The 6,673-nt window shown below is 43.3% G+C and overlaps 1 long non-coding RNA gene across 1 annotated transcript; it reads right to left on the bottom strand.

Moving 5' to 3' along the window:
* Positions 1-1,022: 1,022 nt before the first annotated feature.
* Positions 1,023-1,599, bottom strand: LOC146889611 (uncharacterized). Its single transcript, XR_015736674.1, has 2 exons — positions 1,345-1,599; positions 1,023-1,246 (listed from the first exon to the last, which is right to left on the bottom strand). It is a non-coding gene; the product is annotated as an uncharacterized LOC146889611 (long non-coding RNA).
* Positions 1,600-6,673: the final 5,074 nt, after the last annotated feature.

Raw genomic sequence — 6,673 nt, 5'->3', positions numbered from 1 at the left:
GTCAGGACGCAAAGGGAGCATAAAACAAATGAGACATCCTGTGCACATGTTATTTAAGGCATGGAGCTTCTGTAGGCTTAGAGGAAAGACACTGTATGTAAGATGCTGAAAGAGGCGTTATTTGATATTAGACCAAGGGAAATCAATTAGAAATTGATGCTAGTGGTTTTGAGATGTCTACAACTGAGGCTTCCACCTAATAGAAAATCCATATTGGTGAGATTTCCCACTTTCCCACCCTCCAGTGACTCACCTTCCCCAGCCCCAGCTTCAGAGACCATCCTGAGACCACAGCTCCATCCTGTGGTCAAAGTGGCCCATTTACACCATAAGTCTCCCTCTAATTTCTGCTGTGCAGAGGTTGCAACAACAACATTCTTACTCAGCAAGGAGTCAAGTAGGTATTAGCTGTGCATCTTCTGTGGAGCTTATAAGATAAATTGGTGTATTCAGTCTTCAGTGGCCCACAACTAGAGGTAAGCAACAAGACACCATGTTATCCACAGATTAGCAGGACAATTAAATATATCCATAGATAACTAGAAAATGAAACGTTAATATATTTAAAAAGTCATTTTGCATTGTAGTGTTTAAATCATTTCATATATGTAATATGACATTATGTACCTATAAAACCAGAGAAGTTGAGATGGAATAACCCTAGCTCTGTCCATTTCTGAAATACTAGAAATGGAGCCAACCACATCATGACTTCCCATACCCTTCCAGCGGAGACTAATTGGGTTGACTCACCATGGTTGCACCTTTTTCCTTATATAAAATGTGTATTGCACTTGATCATTTAGTTACCAGATACTACTTTTATTAAGACATCACTAGGAAAGTGTGGGGTTTTGTTTTTAGACTCCATTGTGGGTTAACCCTTGGCCCCCACTGCTTCCTCACTGGCTGGGTTTGTGCTCAGGGAAGCAGTGGCTTTGCATGGCTGTGTCATAGCTGCTGGCACAGAAGTACACAGCAGAGTCATCCGGTTCTACAAGCCTGACTTGAAGATTCAGATGAGCTTTATCTGGAGACTGAGGTGAGAAGCGACTTGGAACCGATTCATTTAAAATGAGTTGCTTGCTATTGTAGATAAACATAATCTTCAGAGATTGCTTAGAGTCTTGTTTGTACCAGTACATAGCATCATGGCCCAGATCTTGGTCACACTTGAGAGATGCTTTGTTTCCCACCTGCGTGACAAGATATTGTGGATTCTGGAAAACAGTTGTCTCCAGAGGACCTGTGAAAAATATAATCAGAATTTAGGAAAATTTCAGAAGTAGGCATGCTCAAAGGACTCAGGAACAGATCTCCTTACCCAGGAACTCAACAACTCACCTACTCCCAAGAGGCAGAAGGCCACACAATGTAGGAACCTGGAACCCATGGTTGCGTCAGGGCAGACAAGATAAGTCCCTACCTCAGGGTTCTCCTGCAGCTATCAGACCAGGCAGTAGTCTCTGCTAGAGCTGACACGTGATTTGCCTATCTACCACCAAAGCCAGGAAGGCACTTGAGTCACAAATACAGACAGATAGACAGACAGACAAACTCTCTCTCTCTCTCTCTCTCTCTCTCTCTCTCTCTCTCTCTCACACACACACACACACACACACACACACACACACACACACACACGGGGGGGGAGCAGAGGCAGAGGCAGAAGCATAGACTAAGACAGAGGCAGAGAGGGGGAGAAAAACTGAGACACAGACAGAGACACAAGCATTGGTAGTATGACCAACAGAAACCTGGATGGTTCACGTGCATTTTAATGAGCACAGAACTAGTATAAGGTTACAGCTGTGAAGGAAAGAAGAGTGTGGATGGAGATATTCAGAAGGACATCCCACATCAGAAGAATAACTACAGACCTTCCTAGAAGGTCAAGTGCAGCCTACTTTTCAGACATTAAATGCCAATGCAGTGCAAAGAAAGACAAAGATAATCTCATTCTTAGGATATTAATATTCTCAAAGGAATAAATAGAATGGAATCCAAGTGTGGGGTCCTAACTCCTATAATCCCAGCACTCAGAAGGCTGCGACAGAAGGAGTTCAAGGTCAAGCTAGCCATAAGGTGAGCACCAGGCCAGTGAGAGTTAAAGAACAAAGTCCTACTTCATAAAAACAAATTTAGAAAATATACCGATTACCTGTGGATCAAGAATATAAAGTTTATTCTATGAGAAAGTCAGGAATTCGTTTTAAAGTACTTTATACAGCATCACACTTTCTCATCTGCAAAACAGTGGACTAAAAATAATTTTCAAGTTCTGGGAGCATCCATTAGTGCTTTCAGTGCATACTGCTTCCGTGCATCACAAAGCTTACATGAGAAGTGTTTCATGTAAGGAGGAAGTAAGGAAGCAGAAAGAGGGAGAGGTCAGGAGAAAGAAAGGAAGACAGGGAGGGGGAAGATGGGGGAAGGGGGAAGGGAGAAAGAGGTTAAGATGGAGAATCAGATGGAGAAAGAGAGGGAGTAATGAAAATAATAGGAAAGAAAATGAAACAAGGAAGAGAGGGGTGGGGTGGACATCATAAGGGACAGGTCACAATAGTGGTCACAACCGTGCAAAGAAGTGAAAACTCTTGAAGAGTAGATTTTAAGTAATTATCTGCCTTTTAAGTAATTTTCTGCAAATATTCTTGACACAGTCAGGTGGACAGCCCCTGGAAAGGATGCTCAAATGATCCTGATCTCAAAAAAGAAAAGAAAAAAGTCTGTTTTTCATATCAGGCAATGTTAGTTCTAAGTACTGTCAAATATTTCTATTAAGAAATAAAAAAGAAGATGAATTTGTTACTATTTTCCAATAACTGCCAGAAGGCTAGGAGGAAGGAAATCTTGTTGTATAGTTTCTCTCCTGATAGAACCAGCCACGGTGGATGAGGGGAGGCCTAAACAGAGAGGATCTATCCCTGTCAGGGGCCAAGCTTCAGTAAAAAAAAAAAGTAAAAGGGGAAAATGAAGGGATTGTCGCTTGGGCTGTCACCTAAAAATGGAACAGGATAGGAGCTGTGGGGATGGGGTAGAAGGATGGAGAAGAACCAAAGCCAGAAGGAAGTGGACTGAACGGCAGCCAAGTGCTTATTTTGGTCACTGATCCTGAATTTGGCTGCCTTTAAGTACCTTATATTTAGCCATGCTGGAGAGTGTATCCCAGCAGGGCAAATATAGTATATGCTCATCTGTTTTGTATATGGAGTCATCCACTTTAGACCAAAACTTCCATTGTCACTTCTACTTTGGGTGACTTCCATCAGAATAAACTCCATGAGTTGTCAGGGGACACTGCAGGGTGTCCTGGCAGAGCAGGACGGAGGGAGGAAGTCCTGCAGCCAGTCCTGTCACATGATTAGTGTGACACGGGAGCTCATGGAGATGTCGTGATCACAGACGTTCTGTCTCCTGTGCTCAGGCTGCTTTTCAAGTTTCCCTAGGAACAAGGAACAGGACAGCCTTTCTGTTCTGCGCAGAGTACAGCAGATTACAGAGGCTCTGACCCGGAAGCAAAAAAATCAACATTCTCATTGGCAAACAAACAAACAAACAAAAAAACCACGTAAAAGTCAACCTGCATATTGTCATGTGATGCCGTGCCTGCAGGTTTATTGATCAGTTTTTCAAATAAAAATTCAGACCAAACCAAAAGAGATAATGCATTACAGTCATTTGCCCTCCAGCTTAATAAATTATCACCTGTTCTGTTTGGCTATTTAGCTAATCTATCCCCTTAAAATAAGTACATTTGTATTGTGTACTGTTGCATGGATCACTAAGCATTTAGTCTACTTTCTTGAAAAGCACAATTAAAAATATTTGTAATAATATGCTATATAGGCCTTTCATTAGCTTTAAAATAGTTATATTTTACCTTATTCTCACTATTGGGAAGAAGTTGTAGATATTTTATGTTATGCAACTAGTAATGAGAAAAATCCAGAAGATCATGAATTTCCATACCCTAAATTAAAGATTCTCAGTATTAAATATTAGTTTTGTTGTTAGACGTGTGTGTGCTTGCCTTTTCTGATGTTTGTAATTTTGAGTAGATTTTGAATGCAGCTTATAACACAGAAAATGATTTAGATTTCAACTTAGAAAATTGAGCTGGCAACCTTCAGTATATTTCTTTGTTCCTCTCTAAGATAAGGTACAGTGTTAACCTTTACAGAAAAGAAGATCATTTTTCCAGTTAAATGATTTGGCTAAACGCTTCCTTTGTGCAGGATGGTGGGATGTATATGGCAGTATGGGAAGACAGCCTAGAACTTCCTTCTGCTGCCTAGCATCTGCCCACAGAAAATGTAATCTTATGATATTCTTGGATTTCCAAGAAGCAAGAGAAATTCCAAATGTTTTAAAGATGAGATAGAGCCTTGAGTAAAAACACATTATCTCGGACCTGTGTCCTGAGTGACAGTCAATGCCACCTGCTTCTCTATCTCTGGATATCTTGACAGCATCAGAAATGTTAGCCCTCATTCCATGGGTATTTGTAGGTAGAGAAAGAAGTTGAAGTAGAGTCCACACACGGGTGTGTTCCTGCTATCTTTTGGTGCTGTTGCTGCTATTTTGATAGCACATTTTCTTCAACTTAGAAGACATGTTTCTTACTGTTGTGTGAATGTTCGTGCTTCAAGAATAGAGAGGACCACCCACCCCACACCACCCCCAGCAGATGAACAGCAACAAGACTTCCCTAGTACAATTCCTTGATGGTGTGGAGCGAGGGGAAAAGCACGGAGATTCTTGTCTCTTGTGGCCTAACTAGTAGATTTCTATTATATCTTCAAGTGTCCCTAGGAACCCTTGGTCTGCAGAGCAGTTGCTCGGCATAGGCATAGGAGCTCGCATTATGCAAGACTGGACGGGACTAGACTTGACTGAGCTGAGGTGTGAGCCCAGCTCCCAGAGTTTTGTTTGTTCCTTTCAGGGATGGGCTCCCCACCTGCACCTCACTGTTTGTTCCCAGCCTTGGCACCCCAAACTCTACTTTCTAATCTCTAGCAGGGTCACGTGCGAGAAGTCAGCCAGGCCATCTGCTGAAATTTCAGTGCAGAGAGGTCTGTGTTTAGCCCTTCACTTGGCGTTACTGGCTCACAGCCTCTGCAGACCACACTTTCCCATGCTCTAAGTAAAGTCAGTTTTTTCTTAACCCTTTCCTAACCAGTGGATTCTCTCACACCGTCCTTAGAAGTCTGAATCTCAGAGTCACAGCTCCTCCTTGTGGCCAGTGAGTAAAAAGGCATTCTAACCTTGGTTTCCAGAGGGACTACCAGGCTATGTACACCTCTGACCCTTCATTTCAAACTAAGACCAAACTTCTTATGGAGAGCCTGCAGATGGACTTGGGAAGTCCCCTCATCTTTTGGCCCTCTTCCCAATGTGAGCGCATAGAATAAACTCCTTTTTCTGATACTGCTTGTCACTCTTCAAACAAGATACAAAAGGAAACAAAGAAAACAAAAGAAAAAAGTTTCAGAATTTAGCCTTTCCACTGTTCCTAGGGTAGGCGGGTGCCCGAGGTCCCAGAGGCAGGAATATACACGGGAGGGGGACTTTCACTGGTCTAAGGCGTTCCCATCTCGAACCGATTTCTCAGGAGACAACATCTGAGAAAACAGTGCCCAGTGAATAAGCAGGAAGGCAGGAACAGAGCCATCCAGGGCCTGACTAAGGTCACCAGGCAGAAAGGGGCCTCCTAGGGTGACGTCAGAAGAGGGGTGTCATTGTCCTTTGGCAACCTTGGCTTCAGAAGTACCTTTCACGAGAAAGCAGAAAGAGCCTTTGTACACAGAGGACACAAGTCTGACCTAATGTTCCTTCTCCCACTCAGCCTGAGAGATCAGACATGGCACATGGGCTGAAGCCCACGCATGGCGGTAGGCTATGAGAGCCAGAGGCATGCCTAAGTTTTTTTTTTTCATTCATTTTTCCATACCAACTACAGTTTCCCCTTTGTCCTCTCCTCCTGTTCTTTTCCCCTACCTCCTTCCTCCCTAGCTCCCAGAAAGGGTAAGGCCTTCTGTGGAGAGTCAACAAGGCCTGGCACATTCGGTAGAGACAGGACCAAAACCTCCCCCTGCATTGAGGCTGAGCAAGGCACTCCACCATATGGAGTGGCTCAAAAAGCCATCGTATGAACTTGGAATAGATCTTGGTCCCACTTTCAGGGGTCCCACAAACAGTCCAGGATACACAAACTGTTACCCTTGTAGGGGACCTAGTTTGGGACCATGCAGGCTCCCCTGCTGTTGGCCTAGAGTCAGTGAACTCAAATGAACTCGGGTCAGCTTTCTCAGCTGGTGTCCCTGTCATGCTCTTGACCCCCTCCCCTTTATCAAAACCCAAGAGTGATAAGTTGGGCAGCCGAGACTGAAATGTAAGTATTGGGTCGTTATTGGTATTTATAATTTGAGAGAAAATATCTGATTCACAGATTCTGCAAATGTTGTTTGAGTTCTCAACCAGACATTGAGGGTTCCACATTTGTGAGTGTGAATGTGTGTGTGTGGGGGGGGATACTTTTGTGTAAGCATTTCATGATGCCCTAAATTATTGAACAGGTTCCAAATTTTATACAACCCATAGGGACCTGTCATCCAAATGTTCTAAACTAGGGTAAGTGGGTGGCAGAGGTCTTATAGTCAGGGATACTCAT

The sequence above is a fragment of the Myodes glareolus genome, chromosome 25, assembly GCF_982192425.1.
Source record: "Myodes glareolus chromosome 25, mMyoGla1.1, whole genome shotgun sequence".
Taxonomy (NCBI): Eukaryota; Metazoa; Chordata; class Mammalia; order Rodentia; family Cricetidae; genus Myodes; species Myodes glareolus.
This window is presented reverse-complemented; position numbering and strand designations above follow the sequence as displayed.